General features: G+C 46.2%; 11 non-coding genes across 11 annotated transcripts; all 11 read left to right on the top strand.

Moving 5' to 3' along the window:
• Positions 1–1,011: 1,011 nt before the first annotated feature.
• Positions 1,012–1,202, top strand: LOC142269672 (U2 spliceosomal RNA). The gene has a single exon (XR_012735100.1). It is a non-coding gene; the product is annotated as a U2 spliceosomal RNA (small nuclear RNA).
• Positions 1,203–2,589: 1,387 nt separating this feature from the next.
• On the top strand, positions 2,590–2,780 carry LOC142269670 (U2 spliceosomal RNA). The gene has a single exon (XR_012735099.1). It is a non-coding gene; the product is annotated as a U2 spliceosomal RNA (small nuclear RNA).
• A 1,387-nt stretch (positions 2,781–4,167) lies between these two features.
• Positions 4,168–4,358, top strand: LOC142269669 (U2 spliceosomal RNA). Its single transcript, XR_012735098.1, has one exon. It is a non-coding gene; the product is annotated as a U2 spliceosomal RNA (small nuclear RNA).
• A 1,387-nt stretch (positions 4,359–5,745) lies between these two features.
• On the top strand, positions 5,746–5,936 carry LOC142269668 (U2 spliceosomal RNA). Its single transcript, XR_012735097.1, has one exon. It is a non-coding gene; the product is annotated as a U2 spliceosomal RNA (small nuclear RNA).
• A 1,387-nt stretch (positions 5,937–7,323) lies between these two features.
• LOC142269667 (U2 spliceosomal RNA) lies at positions 7,324–7,514 on the top strand. Its single transcript, XR_012735096.1, has one exon. It is a non-coding gene; the product is annotated as a U2 spliceosomal RNA (small nuclear RNA).
• Positions 7,515–8,901: 1,387 nt separating this feature from the next.
• Positions 8,902–9,092, top strand: LOC142269666 (U2 spliceosomal RNA). Its single transcript, XR_012735095.1, has one exon. It is a non-coding gene; the product is annotated as a U2 spliceosomal RNA (small nuclear RNA).
• Positions 9,093–10,479: 1,387 nt separating this feature from the next.
• LOC142269665 (U2 spliceosomal RNA) lies at positions 10,480–10,670 on the top strand. The gene has a single exon (XR_012735094.1). It is a non-coding gene; the product is annotated as a U2 spliceosomal RNA (small nuclear RNA).
• Positions 10,671–12,057: 1,387 nt separating this feature from the next.
• LOC142269663 (U2 spliceosomal RNA) lies at positions 12,058–12,248 on the top strand. Its single transcript, XR_012735092.1, has one exon. It is a non-coding gene; the product is annotated as a U2 spliceosomal RNA (small nuclear RNA).
• Positions 12,249–13,635: 1,387 nt separating this feature from the next.
• Positions 13,636–13,826, top strand: LOC142269662 (U2 spliceosomal RNA). The gene has a single exon (XR_012735091.1). It is a non-coding gene; the product is annotated as a U2 spliceosomal RNA (small nuclear RNA).
• A 1,387-nt stretch (positions 13,827–15,213) lies between these two features.
• Positions 15,214–15,404, top strand: LOC142269661 (U2 spliceosomal RNA). The gene has a single exon (XR_012735090.1). It is a non-coding gene; the product is annotated as a U2 spliceosomal RNA (small nuclear RNA).
• Positions 15,405–16,791: 1,387 nt separating this feature from the next.
• Positions 16,792–16,982, top strand: LOC142269753 (U2 spliceosomal RNA). The gene has a single exon (XR_012735173.1). It is a non-coding gene; the product is annotated as a U2 spliceosomal RNA (small nuclear RNA).
• The last annotated feature ends 303 nt before the right edge of the window (positions 16,983–17,285 follow it).

The following is a 17,285-nucleotide window of genomic DNA, read 5'->3' as shown; positions in this document are numbered from 1 at the left end:
AGTTACCTGTTTATTCCTATCATGCATTGGTTTTTGGGGTTTTCTTTGAGTAATGATGATCTCTTTAGTAGTCTGTTGGCGCCCTCTCCTGGAGGAATAGTTTGCTTGCTCTTGGACATTCTAAAAGAGAGGTCATGATAGACATTGAGCTTCTGAGCTCAATTGGGGACAGTCATGGGTGATGAATGTTTGCAACCTACTGCGAAGCCTCATACCGCAATATAAGGAACGTCAAATACTAAGAAAGGGCGGCCTATGAAAGAATTACTACTTTCAATAAGTACACTTAAACGGCTAATTGGGAATAGAAAAACTGTAAAAAGCCCTCTGAGAAAGCCCCCCTCTAACCTTTGATAGTAAGCTTTTCTGTAGTCTGCCTGTTGATGTATTTTCCGTTTGAACTGTGCACAACATGAAGAGACGGAACACTGGCGGCTTGTCACAATGCCCCCCGATGACATCACAATAGCGCTGCTGCCTAGAAAACAAGCTGCGCAGAAGAAGTTGTTCTTTGGGTGGGAGGGTGGGCTAGTGGAAGGAGGGGGCAATCTCTTTTTTTCCCGGGTGGTAGGGGGATGACAGGAGAAGGGAAGCGGGTGGTGAGAAAGGTACAGAGGGCAGGGTTTGGGGGCTGGGAAGGAAAGGGAAAAGATTAGGGTTTGGGGATGATGAAAGGGCTTTCTACGGGTAAGGATGGCAAAGGGTGGCAGTGACGGAAAGTCAGGCAACCTGTCCTGTCCGTCTTTTTGTATCGTGAATTGGAAAGACTGCAAGGGGGAGGGGAGTTGCTTGCGCCCTAAAGGAGGAGTTATTCAGATTCATTGCAGTGGGCGGCGGCTGCAAAACGCACCATTCTTCTTGTTTTTGCTCTGCAAAGCAGCCTTTTCAAGGGTTGGCTTGGGTGACAAAATGTCTTGTGTAGGCGTGGGTTTGTCTCCCTCTCGCTCTCTCTCCCTAAGATGTGTCCGGCATAGGCCAGGGTGCCACTCGAGGCCCAAACCAATTCTGGTTATCGCTTCTCGGCCTTTTGGCTAAGATCAAGTGTAGTATCTGTTCTTATCAGTTTAATATCTGATACGTCCCCTATCTGGGGACCATATATTAAATGGATTTTTAGAACAGGGAGATGGAAAAAGAGCTTGCTCTGTCCACTCCACGCATTGACCTGGTATTGCAGTACCTCCAGGAACGGTGCACCCCTTCTTAACCCAGTTTCCAAAAGCAGAACTCAATTCACCTGATTCATATTAGCCCGATTTAATGAATTGGAAGAAAGCATACGTCTTCATATGCACCTCAATTTGGCCCATTCACTTTTCACACTTCCTCCTTTTGTTTTTTATCTTTCACACTTTTGACTTTCTTTATTCATCCAAATAGCAAACTCATCACCACTCAACCTGACCAACTCGGCTATGTCCCCGTGCTGCAGTTCTCTGTCTTATCTAGATCATTTGCAATTGAATGGAATAGATCCCTTTTGGACAAAGTGGATTCACCTGCTGCTGCAGTGACCACAGGTGTGATAAGATCTAGAATTGGCATCTGGTGCGATCTCTCCGCTTCCACTCCAAAGAAAGTTACCTGTTTATTCCTATCATGCATTGGTTTTTGGGGTTTTCTTTGAGTAATGATGATCTCTTTAGTAGTCTGTTGGCGCCCTCTCCTGGAGGAATAGTTTGCTTGCTCTTGGACATTCTAAAAGAGAGGTCATGATAGACATTGAGCTTCTGAGCTCAATTGGGGACAGTCATGGGTGATGAATGTTTGCAACCTACTGCGAAGCCTCATACCGCAATATAAGGAACGTCAAATACTAAGAAAGGGCGGCCTATGAAAGAATTACTACTTTCAATAAGTACACTTAAACGGCTAATTGGGAATAGAAAAACTGTAAAAAGCCCTCTGAGAAAGCCCCCCTCTAACCTTTGATAGTAAGCTTTTCTGTAGTCTGCCTGTTGATGTATTTTCCGTTTGAACTGTGCACAACATGAAGAGACGGAACACTGGCGGCTTGTCACAATGCCCCCCGATGACATCACAATAGCGCTGCTGCCTAGAAAACAAGCTGCGCAGAAGAAGTTGTTCTTTGGGTGGGAGGGTGGGCTAGTGGAAGGAGGGGGCAATCTCTTTTTTTCCCGGGTGGTAGGGGGATGACAGGAGAAGGGAAGCGGGTGGTGAGAAAGGTACAGAGGGCAGGGTTTGGGGGCTGGGAAGGAAAGGGAAAAGATTAGGGTTTGGGGATGATGAAAGGGCTTTCTACGGGTAAGGATGGCAAAGGGTGGCAGTGACGGAAAGTCAGGCAACCTGTCCTGTCCGTCTTTTTGTATCGTGAATTGGAAAGACTGCAAGGGGGAGGGGAGTTGCTTGCGCCCTAAAGGAGGAGTTATTCAGATTCATTGCAGTGGGCGGCGGCTGCAAAACGCACCATTCTTCTTGTTTTTGCTCTGCAAAGCAGCCTTTTCAAGGGTTGGCTTGGGTGACAAAATGTCTTGTGTAGGCGTGGGTTTGTCTCCCTCTCGCTCTCTCTCCCTAAGATGTGTCCGGCATAGGCCAGGGTGCCACTCGAGGCCCAAACCAATTCTGGTTATCGCTTCTCGGCCTTTTGGCTAAGATCAAGTGTAGTATCTGTTCTTATCAGTTTAATATCTGATACGTCCCCTATCTGGGGACCATATATTAAATGGATTTTTAGAACAGGGAGATGGAAAAAGAGCTTGCTCTGTCCACTCCACGCATTGACCTGGTATTGCAGTACCTCCAGGAACGGTGCACCCCTTCTTAACCCAGTTTCCAAAAGCAGAACTCAATTCACCTGATTCATATTAGCCCGATTTAATGAATTGGAAGAAAGCATACGTCTTCATATGCACCTCAATTTGGCCCATTCACTTTTCACACTTCCTCCTTTTGTTTTTTATCTTTCACACTTTTGACTTTCTTTATTCATCCAAATAGCAAACTCATCACCACTCAACCTGACCAACTCGGCTATGTCCCCGTGCTGCAGTTCTCTGTCTTATCTAGATCATTTGCAATTGAATGGAATAGATCCCTTTTGGACAAAGTGGATTCACCTGCTGCTGCAGTGACCACAGGTGTGATAAGATCTAGAATTGGCATCTGGTGCGATCTCTCCGCTTCCACTCCAAAGAAAGTTACCTGTTTATTCCTATCATGCATTGGTTTTTGGGGTTTTCTTTGAGTAATGATGATCTCTTTAGTAGTCTGTTGGCGCCCTCTCCTGGAGGAATAGTTTGCTTGCTCTTGGACATTCTAAAAGAGAGGTCATGATAGACATTGAGCTTCTGAGCTCAATTGGGGACAGTCATGGGTGATGAATGTTTGCAACCTACTGCGAAGCCTCATACCGCAATATAAGGAACGTCAAATACTAAGAAAGGGCGGCCTATGAAAGAATTACTACTTTCAATAAGTACACTTAAACGGCTAATTGGGAATAGAAAAACTGTAAAAAGCCCTCTGAGAAAGCCCCCCTCTAACCTTTGATAGTAAGCTTTTCTGTAGTCTGCCTGTTGATGTATTTTCCGTTTGAACTGTGCACAACATGAAGAGACGGAACACTGGCGGCTTGTCACAATGCCCCCCGATGACATCACAATAGCGCTGCTGCCTAGAAAACAAGCTGCGCAGAAGAAGTTGTTCTTTGGGTGGGAGGGTGGGCTAGTGGAAGGAGGGGGCAATCTCTTTTTTTCCCGGGTGGTAGGGGGATGACAGGAGAAGGGAAGCGGGTGGTGAGAAAGGTACAGAGGGCAGGGTTTGGGGGCTGGGAAGGAAAGGGAAAAGATTAGGGTTTGGGGATGATGAAAGGGCTTTCTACGGGTAAGGATGGCAAAGGGTGGCAGTGACGGAAAGTCAGGCAACCTGTCCTGTCCGTCTTTTTGTATCGTGAATTGGAAAGACTGCAAGGGGGAGGGGAGTTGCTTGCGCCCTAAAGGAGGAGTTATTCAGATTCATTGCAGTGGGCGGCGGCTGCAAAACGCACCATTCTTCTTGTTTTTGCTCTGCAAAGCAGCCTTTTCAAGGGTTGGCTTGGGTGACAAAATGTCTTGTGTAGGCGTGGGTTTGTCTCCCTCTCGCTCTCTCTCCCTAAGATGTGTCCGGCATAGGCCAGGGTGCCACTCGAGGCCCAAACCAATTCTGGTTATCGCTTCTCGGCCTTTTGGCTAAGATCAAGTGTAGTATCTGTTCTTATCAGTTTAATATCTGATACGTCCCCTATCTGGGGACCATATATTAAATGGATTTTTAGAACAGGGAGATGGAAAAAGAGCTTGCTCTGTCCACTCCACGCATTGACCTGGTATTGCAGTACCTCCAGGAACGGTGCACCCCTTCTTAACCCAGTTTCCAAAAGCAGAACTCAATTCACCTGATTCATATTAGCCCGATTTAATGAATTGGAAGAAAGCATACGTCTTCATATGCACCTCAATTTGGCCCATTCACTTTTCACACTTCCTCCTTTTGTTTTTTATCTTTCACACTTTTGACTTTCTTTATTCATCCAAATAGCAAACTCATCACCACTCAACCTGACCAACTCGGCTATGTCCCCGTGCTGCAGTTCTCTGTCTTATCTAGATCATTTGCAATTGAATGGAATAGATCCCTTTTGGACAAAGTGGATTCACCTGCTGCTGCAGTGACCACAGGTGTGATAAGATCTAGAATTGGCATCTGGTGCGATCTCTCCGCTTCCACTCCAAAGAAAGTTACCTGTTTATTCCTATCATGCATTGGTTTTTGGGGTTTTCTTTGAGTAATGATGATCTCTTTAGTAGTCTGTTGGCGCCCTCTCCTGGAGGAATAGTTTGCTTGCTCTTGGACATTCTAAAAGAGAGGTCATGATAGACATTGAGCTTCTGAGCTCAATTGGGGACAGTCATGGGTGATGAATGTTTGCAACCTACTGCGAAGCCTCATACCGCAATATAAGGAACGTCAAATACTAAGAAAGGGCGGCCTATGAAAGAATTACTACTTTCAATAAGTACACTTAAACGGCTAATTGGGAATAGAAAAACTGTAAAAAGCCCTCTGAGAAAGCCCCCCTCTAACCTTTGATAGTAAGCTTTTCTGTAGTCTGCCTGTTGATGTATTTTCCGTTTGAACTGTGCACAACATGAAGAGACGGAACACTGGCGGCTTGTCACAATGCCCCCCGATGACATCACAATAGCGCTGCTGCCTAGAAAACAAGCTGCGCAGAAGAAGTTGTTCTTTGGGTGGGAGGGTGGGCTAGTGGAAGGAGGGGGCAATCTCTTTTTTTCCCGGGTGGTAGGGGGATGACAGGAGAAGGGAAGCGGGTGGTGAGAAAGGTACAGAGGGCAGGGTTTGGGGGCTGGGAAGGAAAGGGAAAAGATTAGGGTTTGGGGATGATGAAAGGGCTTTCTACGGGTAAGGATGGCAAAGGGTGGCAGTGACGGAAAGTCAGGCAACCTGTCCTGTCCGTCTTTTTGTATCGTGAATTGGAAAGACTGCAAGGGGGAGGGGAGTTGCTTGCGCCCTAAAGGAGGAGTTATTCAGATTCATTGCAGTGGGCGGCGGCTGCAAAACGCACCATTCTTCTTGTTTTTGCTCTGCAAAGCAGCCTTTTCAAGGGTTGGCTTGGGTGACAAAATGTCTTGTGTAGGCGTGGGTTTGTCTCCCTCTCGCTCTCTCTCCCTAAGATGTGTCCGGCATAGGCCAGGGTGCCACTCGAGGCCCAAACCAATTCTGGTTATCGCTTCTCGGCCTTTTGGCTAAGATCAAGTGTAGTATCTGTTCTTATCAGTTTAATATCTGATACGTCCCCTATCTGGGGACCATATATTAAATGGATTTTTAGAACAGGGAGATGGAAAAAGAGCTTGCTCTGTCCACTCCACGCATTGACCTGGTATTGCAGTACCTCCAGGAACGGTGCACCCCTTCTTAACCCAGTTTCCAAAAGCAGAACTCAATTCACCTGATTCATATTAGCCCGATTTAATGAATTGGAAGAAAGCATACGTCTTCATATGCACCTCAATTTGGCCCATTCACTTTTCACACTTCCTCCTTTTGTTTTTTATCTTTCACACTTTTGACTTTCTTTATTCATCCAAATAGCAAACTCATCACCACTCAACCTGACCAACTCGGCTATGTCCCCGTGCTGCAGTTCTCTGTCTTATCTAGATCATTTGCAATTGAATGGAATAGATCCCTTTTGGACAAAGTGGATTCACCTGCTGCTGCAGTGACCACAGGTGTGATAAGATCTAGAATTGGCATCTGGTGCGATCTCTCCGCTTCCACTCCAAAGAAAGTTACCTGTTTATTCCTATCATGCATTGGTTTTTGGGGTTTTCTTTGAGTAATGATGATCTCTTTAGTAGTCTGTTGGCGCCCTCTCCTGGAGGAATAGTTTGCTTGCTCTTGGACATTCTAAAAGAGAGGTCATGATAGACATTGAGCTTCTGAGCTCAATTGGGGACAGTCATGGGTGATGAATGTTTGCAACCTACTGCGAAGCCTCATACCGCAATATAAGGAACGTCAAATACTAAGAAAGGGCGGCCTATGAAAGAATTACTACTTTCAATAAGTACACTTAAACGGCTAATTGGGAATAGAAAAACTGTAAAAAGCCCTCTGAGAAAGCCCCCCTCTAACCTTTGATAGTAAGCTTTTCTGTAGTCTGCCTGTTGATGTATTTTCCGTTTGAACTGTGCACAACATGAAGAGACGGAACACTGGCGGCTTGTCACAATGCCCCCCGATGACATCACAATAGCGCTGCTGCCTAGAAAACAAGCTGCGCAGAAGAAGTTGTTCTTTGGGTGGGAGGGTGGGCTAGTGGAAGGAGGGGGCAATCTCTTTTTTTCCCGGGTGGTAGGGGGATGACAGGAGAAGGGAAGCGGGTGGTGAGAAAGGTACAGAGGGCAGGGTTTGGGGGCTGGGAAGGAAAGGGAAAAGATTAGGGTTTGGGGATGATGAAAGGGCTTTCTACGGGTAAGGATGGCAAAGGGTGGCAGTGACGGAAAGTCAGGCAACCTGTCCTGTCCGTCTTTTTGTATCGTGAATTGGAAAGACTGCAAGGGGGAGGGGAGTTGCTTGCGCCCTAAAGGAGGAGTTATTCAGATTCATTGCAGTGGGCGGCGGCTGCAAAACGCACCATTCTTCTTGTTTTTGCTCTGCAAAGCAGCCTTTTCAAGGGTTGGCTTGGGTGACAAAATGTCTTGTGTAGGCGTGGGTTTGTCTCCCTCTCGCTCTCTCTCCCTAAGATGTGTCCGGCATAGGCCAGGGTGCCACTCGAGGCCCAAACCAATTCTGGTTATCGCTTCTCGGCCTTTTGGCTAAGATCAAGTGTAGTATCTGTTCTTATCAGTTTAATATCTGATACGTCCCCTATCTGGGGACCATATATTAAATGGATTTTTAGAACAGGGAGATGGAAAAAGAGCTTGCTCTGTCCACTCCACGCATTGACCTGGTATTGCAGTACCTCCAGGAACGGTGCACCCCTTCTTAACCCAGTTTCCAAAAGCAGAACTCAATTCACCTGATTCATATTAGCCCGATTTAATGAATTGGAAGAAAGCATACGTCTTCATATGCACCTCAATTTGGCCCATTCACTTTTCACACTTCCTCCTTTTGTTTTTTATCTTTCACACTTTTGACTTTCTTTATTCATCCAAATAGCAAACTCATCACCACTCAACCTGACCAACTCGGCTATGTCCCCGTGCTGCAGTTCTCTGTCTTATCTAGATCATTTGCAATTGAATGGAATAGATCCCTTTTGGACAAAGTGGATTCACCTGCTGCTGCAGTGACCACAGGTGTGATAAGATCTAGAATTGGCATCTGGTGCGATCTCTCCGCTTCCACTCCAAAGAAAGTTACCTGTTTATTCCTATCATGCATTGGTTTTTGGGGTTTTCTTTGAGTAATGATGATCTCTTTAGTAGTCTGTTGGCGCCCTCTCCTGGAGGAATAGTTTGCTTGCTCTTGGACATTCTAAAAGAGAGGTCATGATAGACATTGAGCTTCTGAGCTCAATTGGGGACAGTCATGGGTGATGAATGTTTGCAACCTACTGCGAAGCCTCATACCGCAATATAAGGAACGTCAAATACTAAGAAAGGGCGGCCTATGAAAGAATTACTACTTTCAATAAGTACACTTAAACGGCTAATTGGGAATAGAAAAACTGTAAAAAGCCCTCTGAGAAAGCCCCCCTCTAACCTTTGATAGTAAGCTTTTCTGTAGTCTGCCTGTTGATGTATTTTCCGTTTGAACTGTGCACAACATGAAGAGACGGAACACTGGCGGCTTGTCACAATGCCCCCCGATGACATCACAATAGCGCTGCTGCCTAGAAAACAAGCTGCGCAGAAGAAGTTGTTCTTTGGGTGGGAGGGTGGGCTAGTGGAAGGAGGGGGCAATCTCTTTTTTTCCCGGGTGGTAGGGGGATGACAGGAGAAGGGAAGCGGGTGGTGAGAAAGGTACAGAGGGCAGGGTTTGGGGGCTGGGAAGGAAAGGGAAAAGATTAGGGTTTGGGGATGATGAAAGGGCTTTCTACGGGTAAGGATGGCAAAGGGTGGCAGTGACGGAAAGTCAGGCAACCTGTCCTGTCCGTCTTTTTGTATCGTGAATTGGAAAGACTGCAAGGGGGAGGGGAGTTGCTTGCGCCCTAAAGGAGGAGTTATTCAGATTCATTGCAGTGGGCGGCGGCTGCAAAACGCACCATTCTTCTTGTTTTTGCTCTGCAAAGCAGCCTTTTCAAGGGTTGGCTTGGGTGACAAAATGTCTTGTGTAGGCGTGGGTTTGTCTCCCTCTCGCTCTCTCTCCCTAAGATGTGTCCGGCATAGGCCAGGGTGCCACTCGAGGCCCAAACCAATTCTGGTTATCGCTTCTCGGCCTTTTGGCTAAGATCAAGTGTAGTATCTGTTCTTATCAGTTTAATATCTGATACGTCCCCTATCTGGGGACCATATATTAAATGGATTTTTAGAACAGGGAGATGGAAAAAGAGCTTGCTCTGTCCACTCCACGCATTGACCTGGTATTGCAGTACCTCCAGGAACGGTGCACCCCTTCTTAACCCAGTTTCCAAAAGCAGAACTCAATTCACCTGATTCATATTAGCCCGATTTAATGAATTGGAAGAAAGCATACGTCTTCATATGCACCTCAATTTGGCCCATTCACTTTTCACACTTCCTCCTTTTGTTTTTTATCTTTCACACTTTTGACTTTCTTTATTCATCCAAATAGCAAACTCATCACCACTCAACCTGACCAACTCGGCTATGTCCCCGTGCTGCAGTTCTCTGTCTTATCTAGATCATTTGCAATTGAATGGAATAGATCCCTTTTGGACAAAGTGGATTCACCTGCTGCTGCAGTGACCACAGGTGTGATAAGATCTAGAATTGGCAACTGGTGCGATCTCTCCGCTTCCACTCCAAAGAAAGTTACCTGTTTATTCCTATCATGCATTGGTTTTTGGGGTTTTCTTTGAGTAATGATGATCTCTTTAGTAGTCTGTTGGCGCCCTCTCCTGGAGGAATAGTTTGCTTGCTCTTGGACATTCTAAAAGAGAGGTCATGATAGACATTGAGCTTCTGAGCTCAATTGGGGACAGTCATGGGTGATGAATGTTTGCAACCTACTGCGAAGCCTCATACCGCAATATAAGGAACGTCAAATACTAAGAAAGGGCGGCCTATGAAAGAATTACTACTTTCAATAAGTACACTTAAACGGCTAATTGGGAATAGAAAAACTGTAAAAAGCCCTCTGAGAAAGCCCCCCTCTAACCTTTGATAGTAAGCTTTTCTGTAGTCTGCCTGTTGATGTATTTTCCGTTTGAACTGTGCACAACATGAAGAGACGGAACACTGGCGGCTTGTCACAATGCCCCCCGATGACATCACAATAGCGCTGCTGCCTAGAAAACAAGCTGCGCAGAAGAAGTTGTTCTTTGGGTGGGAGGGTGGGCTAGTGGAAGGAGGGGGCAATCTCTTTTTTTCCCGGGTGGTAGGGGGATGACAGGAGAAGGGAAGCGGGTGGTGAGAAAGGTACAGAGGGCAGGGTTTGGGGGCTGGGAAGGAAAGGGAAAAGATTAGGGTTTGGGGATGATGAAAGGGCTTTCTACGGGTAAGGATGGCAAAGGGTGGCAGTGACGGAAAGTCAGGCAACCTGTCCTGTCCGTCTTTTTGTATCGTGAATTGGAAAGACTGCAAGGGGGAGGGGAGTTGCTTGCGCCCTAAAGGAGGAGTTATTCAGATTCATTGCAGTGGGCGGCGGCTGCAAAACGCACCATTCTTCTTGTTTTTGCTCTGCAAAGCAGCCTTTTCAAGGGTTGGCTTGGGTGACAAAATGTCTTGTGTAGGCGTGGGTTTGTCTCCCTCTCGCTCTCTCTCCCTAAGATGTGTCCGGCATAGGCCAGGGTGCCACTCGAGGCCCAAACCAATTCTGGTTATCGCTTCTCGGCCTTTTGGCTAAGATCAAGTGTAGTATCTGTTCTTATCAGTTTAATATCTGATACGTCCCCTATCTGGGGACCATATATTAAATGGATTTTTAGAACAGGGAGATGGAAAAAGAGCTTGCTCTGTCCACTCCACGCATTGACCTGGTATTGCAGTACCTCCAGGAACGGTGCACCCCTTCTTAACCCAGTTTCCAAAAGCAGAACTCAATTCACCTGATTCATATTAGCCCGATTTAATGAATTGGAAGAAAGCATACGTCTTCATATGCACCTCAATTTGGCCCATTCACTTTTCACACTTCCTCCTTTTGTTTTTTATCTTTCACACTTTTGACTTTCTTTATTCATCCAAATAGCAAACTCATCACCACTCAACCTGACCAACTCGGCTATGTCCCCGTGCTGCAGTTCTCTGTCTTATCTAGATCATTTGCAATTGAATGGAATAGATCCCTTTTGGACAAAGTGGATTCACCTGCTGCTGCAGTGACCACAGGTGTGATAAGATCTAGAATTGGCATCTGGTGCGATCTCTCCGCTTCCACTCCAAAGAAAGTTACCTGTTTATTCCTATCATGCATTGGTTTTTGGGGTTTTCTTTGAGTAATGATGATCTCTTTAGTAGTCTGTTGGCGCCCTCTCCTGGAGGAATAGTTTGCTTGCTCTTGGACATTCTAAAAGAGAGGTCATGATAGACATTGAGCTTCTGAGCTCAATTGGGGACAGTCATGGGTGATGAATGTTTGCAACCTACTGCGAAGCCTCATACCGCAATATAAGGAACGTCAAATACTAAGAAAGGGCGGCCTATGAAAGAATTACTACTTTCAATAAGTACACTTAAACGGCTAATTGGGAATAGAAAAACTGTAAAAAGCCCTCTGAGAAAGCCCCCCTCTAACCTTTGATAGTAAGCTTTTCTGTAGTCTGCCTGTTGATGTATTTTCCGTTTGAACTGTGCACAACATGAAGAGACGGAACACTGGCGGCTTGTCACAATGCCCCCCGATGACATCACAATAGCGCTGCTGCCTAGAAAACAAGCTGCGCAGAAGAAGTTGTTCTTTGGGTGGGAGGGTGGGCTAGTGGAAGGAGGGGGCAATCTCTTTTTTTCCCGGGTGGTAGGGGGATGACAGGAGAAGGGAAGCGGGTGGTGAGAAAGGTACAGAGGGCAGGGTTTGGGGGCTGGGAAGGAAAGGGAAAAGATTAGGGTTTGGGGATGATGAAAGGGCTTTCTACGGGTAAGGATGGCAAAGGGTGGCAGTGACGGAAAGTCAGGCAACCTGTCCTGTCCGTCTTTTTGTATCGTGAATTGGAAAGACTGCAAGGGGGAGGGGAGTTGCTTGCGCCCTAAAGGAGGAGTTATTCAGATTCATTGCAGTGGGCGGCGGCTGCAAAACGCACCATTCTTCTTGTTTTTGCTCTGCAAAGCAGCCTTTTCAAGGGTTGGCTTGGGTGACAAAATGTCTTGTGTAGGCGTGGGTTTGTCTCCCTCTCGCTCTCTCTCCCTAAGATGTGTCCGGCATAGGCCAGGGTGCCACTCGAGGCCCAAACCAATTCTGGTTATCGCTTCTCGGCCTTTTGGCTAAGATCAAGTGTAGTATCTGTTCTTATCAGTTTAATATCTGATACGTCCCCTATCTGGGGACCATATATTAAATGGATTTTTAGAACAGGGAGATGGAAAAAGAGCTTGCTCTGTCCACTCCACGCATTGACCTGGTATTGCAGTACCTCCAGGAACGGTGCACCCCTTCTTAACCCAGTTTCCAAAAGCAGAACTCAATTCACCTGATTCATATTAGCCCGATTTAATGAATTGGAAGAAAGCATACGTCTTCATATGCACCTCAATTTGGCCCATTCACTTTTCACACTTCCTCCTTTTGTTTTTTATCTTTCACACTTTTGACTTTCTTTATTCATCCAAATAGCAAACTCATCACCACTCAACCTGACCAACTCGACTATGTCCCCGTGCTGCAGTTCTCTGTCTTATCTAGATCATTTGCAATTGAATGGAATAGATCCCTTTTGGACAAAGTGGATTCACCTGCTGCTGCAGTGACCACAGGTGTGATAAGATCTAGAATTGGCATCTGGTGCGATCTCTCCGCTTCCACTCCAAAGAAAGTTACCTGTTTATTCCTATCATGCATTGGTTTTTGGGGTTTTCTTTGAGTAATGATGATCTCTTTAGTAGTCTGTTGGCGCCCTCTCCTGGAGGAATAGTTTGCTTGCTCTTGGACATTCTAAAAGAGAGGTCATGATAGACATTGAGCTTCTGAGCTCAATTGGGGACAGTCATGGGTGATGAATGTTTGCAACCTACTGCGAAGCCTCATACCGCAATATAAGGAACGTCAAATACTAAGAAAGGGCGGCCTATGAAAGAATTACTACTTTCAATAAGTACACTTAAACGGCTAATTGGGAATAGAAAAACTGTAAAAAGCCCTCTGAGAAAGCCCCCCTCTAACCTTTGATAGTAAGCTTTTCTGTAGTCTGCCTGTTGATGTATTTTCCGTTTGAACTGTGCACAACATGAAGAGACGGAACACTGGCGGCTTGTCACAATGCCCCCCGATGACATCACAATAGCGCTGCTGCCTAGAAAACAAGCTGCGCAGAAGAAGTTGTTCTTTGGGTGGGAGGGTGGGCTAGTGGAAGGAGGGGGCAATCTCTTTTTTTCCCGGGTGGTAGGGGGATGACAGGAGAAGGGAAGCAGGTGGTGAGAAAGGTACAGAGGGCAGGGTTTGGGGGCTGGGAAGGAAAGGGAAAAGATTAGGGTTTGGGGATGATGAAAGGGCTTTCTACGGGTAAGGATGGCAAAGGGTGGCAGTGACGGAAAGTCAGGCAACCTGTCCTGTCCGTCTTTTTGTATCGTGAATTGGAAAGACTGCAAGGGGGAGGGGAGTTGCTTGCGCCCTAAAGGAGGAGTTATTCAGATTCATTGCAGTGGGCGGCGGCTGCAAAACGCACCATTCTTCTTGTTTTTGCTCTGCAAAGCAGCCTTTTCAAGGGTTGGCTTGGGTGACAAAATGTCTTGTGTAGGCGTGGGTTTGTCTCCCTCTCGCTCTCTCTCCCTAAGATGTGTCCGGCATAGGCCAGGGTGCCACTCGAGGCCCAAACCAATTCTGGTTATCGCTTCTCGGCCTTTTGGCTAAGATCAAGTGTAGTATCTGTTCTTATCAGTTTAATATCTGATACGTCCCCTATCTGGGGACCATATATTAAATGGATTTTTAGAACAGGGAGATGGAAAAAGAGCTTGCTCTGTCCACTCCACGCATTGACCTGGTATTGCAGTACCTCCAGGAACGGTGCACCCCTTCTTAACCCAGTTTCCAAAAGCAGAACTCAATTCACCTGATTCATATTAGCCCGATTTAATGAATTGGAAGAAAGCATACGTCTTCATATGCACCTCAATTTGGCCCATTCACTTTTCACACTTCCTCCTTTTGTTTTTTATCTTTCACACTTTTGACTTTCTTTATTCATCCAAATAGCAAACTCATCACCACTCAACCTGACCAACTCGGCTATGTCCCCGTGCTGCAGTTCTCTGTCTTATCTAGATCATTTGCAATTGAATGGAATAGATCCCTTTTGGACAAAGTGGATTCACCTGCTGCTGCAGTGACCACAGGTGTGATAAGATCTAGAATTGGCATCTGGTGCGATCTCTCCGCTTCCACTCCAAAGAAAGTTACCTGTTTATTCCTATCATGCATTGGTTTTTGGGGTTTTCTTTGAGTAATGATGATCTCTTTAGTAGTCTGTTGGCGCCCTCTCCTGGAGGAATAGTTTGCTTGCTCTTGGACATTCTAAAAGAGAGGTCATGATAGACATTGAGCTTCTGAGCTCAATTGGGGACAGTCATGGGTGATGAATGTTTGCAACCTACTGCGAAGCCTCATACCGCAATATAAGGAACGTCAAATACTAAGAAAGGGCGGCCTATGAAAGAATTACTACTTTCAATAAGTACACTTAAACGGCTAATTGGGAATAGAAAAACTGTAAAAAGCCCTCTGAGAAAGCCCCCCTCTAACCTTTGATAGTAAGCTTTTCTGTAGTCTGCCTGTTGATGTATTTTCCGTTTGAACTGTGCACAACATGAAGAGACGGAACACTGGCGGCTTGTCACAATGCCCCCCGATGACATCACAATAGCGCTGCTGCCTAGAAAACAAGCTGCGCAGAAGAAGTTGTTCTTTGGGTGGGAGGGTGGGCTAGTGGAAGGAGGGGGCAATCTCTTTTTTTCCCGGGTGGTAGGGGGATGACAGGAGAAGGGAAGCGGGTGGTGAGAAAGGTACAGAGGGCAGGGTTTGGGGGCTGGGAAGGAAAGGGAAAAGATTAGGGTTTGGGGATGATGAAAGGGCTTTCTACGGGTAAGGATGGCAAAGGGTGGCAGTGACGGAAAGTCAGGCAACCTGTCCTGTCCGTCTTTTTGTATCGTGAATTGGAAAGACTGCAAGGGGGAGGGGAGTTGCTTGCGCCCTAAAGGAGGAGTTATTCAGATTCATTGCAGTGGGCGGCGGCTGCAAAACGCACCATTCTTCTTGTTTTTGCTCTGCAAAGCAGCCTTTTCAAGGGTTGGCTTGGGTGACAAAATGTCTTGTGTAGGCGTGGGTTTGTCTCCCTCTCGCTCTCTCTCCCTAAGATGTGTCCGGCATAGGCCAGGGTGCCACTCGAGGCCCAAACCAATTCTGGTTATCGCTTCTCGGCCTTTTGGCTAAGATCAAGTGTAGTATCTGTTCTTATCAGTTTAATATCTGATACGTCCCCTATCTGGGGACCATATATTAAATGGATTTTTAGAACAGGGAGATGGAAAAAGAGCTTGCTCTGTCCACTCCACGCATTGACCTGGTATTGCAGTACCTCCAGGAACGGTGCACCCCTTCTTAACCCAGTTTCCAAAAGCAGAACTCAATTCACCTGATTCATATTAGCCCGATTTAATGAATTGGAAGAAAGCATACGTCTTCATATGCACCTCAATTTGGCCCATTCACTTTTCACACTTCCTCCTTTTGTTTTTTATCTTTCACACTTTTGACTTTCTTTATTCATCCAAATAGCAAACTCATCACCACTCAACCTGACCAACTCGGCTATGTCCCCGTGCTGCAGTTCTCTGTCTTATCTAGATCATTTGCAATTGAATGGAATAGATCCCTTTTGGACAAAGTGGATTCACCTGCTGCTGCAGTGACCACAGGTGTGATAAGATCTAGAATTGGCATCTGGTGCGATCTCTCCGCTTCCACTCCAAAGAAAGTTACCTGTTTATTCCTATCATGCATTGGTTTTTGGGGTTTTCTTTGAGTAATGATGATCTCTTTAGTAGTCTGTTGGCGCCCTCTCCTGGAGGAATAGTTTGCTTGCTCTTGGACATTCTAAAAGAGAGGTCATGATAGACATTGAGCTTCTGAGCTCAATTGGGGACAGTCATGGGTGATGAATGTTTGCAACCTACTGCGAAGCCTCATACCGCAATATAAGGAACGTCAAATACTAAGAAAGGGCGGCCTATGAAAGAATTACTACTTTCAATAAGTACACTTAAACGGCTAATTGGGAATAGAAAAACTGTAAAAAGCCCTCTGAGAAAGCCCCCCTCTAACCTTTGATAGTAAGCTTTTCTGTAGTCTGCCTGTTGATGTATTTTCCGTTTGAACTGTGCACAACATGAAGAGACGGAACACTGGCGGCTTGTCACAATGCCCCCCGATGACATCACAATAGCGCTGCTGCCTAGAAAACAAGCTGCGCAGAAGAAGTTGTTCTTTGGGTGGGAGGGTGGGCTAGTGGAAGGAGGGGGCAATCTCTTTTTTTCCCGGGTGGTAGGGGGATGACAGGAGAAGGGAAGCGGGTGGTGAGAAAGGTACAGAGGGCAGGGTTTGGGGGCTGGGAAGGAAAGGGAAAAGATTAGGGTTTGGGGATGATGAAAGGGCTTTCTACGGGTAAGGATGGCAAAGGGTGGCAGTGACGGAAAGTCAGGCAACCTGTCCTGTCCGTCTTTTTGTATCGTGAATTGGAAAGACTGCAAGGGGGAGGGGAGTTGCTTGCGCCCTAAAGGAGGAGTTATTCAGATTCATTGCAGTGGGCGGCGGCTGCAAAACGCACCATTCTTCTTGTTTTTGCTCTGCAAAGCAGCCTTTTCAAGGGTTGGCTTGGGTGACAAAATGTCTTGTGTAGGCGTGGGTTTGTCTCCCTCTCGCTCTCTCTCCCTAAGATGTGTCCGGCATAGGCCAGGGTGCCACTCGAGGCCCAAACCAATTCTGGTTATCGCTTCTCGGCCTTTTGGCTAAGATCAAGTGTAGTATCTGTTCTTATCAGTTTAATATCTGATACGTCCCCTATCTGGGGACCATATATTAAATGGATTTTTAGAACAGGGAGATGGAAAAAGAGCTTGCTCTGTCCGCTCCACGCATTGACCTGGTATTGCAGTACCTCCAGGAACGGTGCACCCCTTCTTAACCCAGTTTCCAAAAGCAGAACTCAATTCACCTGATTCATATTAGCCCGATTTAATGAATTGGAAGAAAGCATACGTCTTCATATGCACCTCAATTTGGCCCATTCACTTTTCACACTTCCTCCTTTTGTTTTTTATCTTTCACACTTTTGACTTTCTTTATTCATCCAAATAGCAAACTCATCACCACTCAACCTGACCAACTCGGCTATGTCCCCGTGCTGCAGTTCTCTGTCTTATCTAGATCATTTGCAATTGAATGGAATAGATCCCTTTTGGACAAAGTGGATTCACCTGCTG

The sequence above is a fragment of the Anomaloglossus baeobatrachus genome, unplaced genomic scaffold (assembly GCF_048569485.1).
Source record: "Anomaloglossus baeobatrachus isolate aAnoBae1 unplaced genomic scaffold, aAnoBae1.hap1 Scaffold_322, whole genome shotgun sequence".
Taxonomy (NCBI): Eukaryota; Metazoa; Chordata; class Amphibia; order Anura; family Aromobatidae; genus Anomaloglossus; species Anomaloglossus baeobatrachus.
The sequence above is the reverse complement of the archived record's forward strand: the minus strand, read 5'-3'. Positions and strand labels throughout refer to the sequence as shown.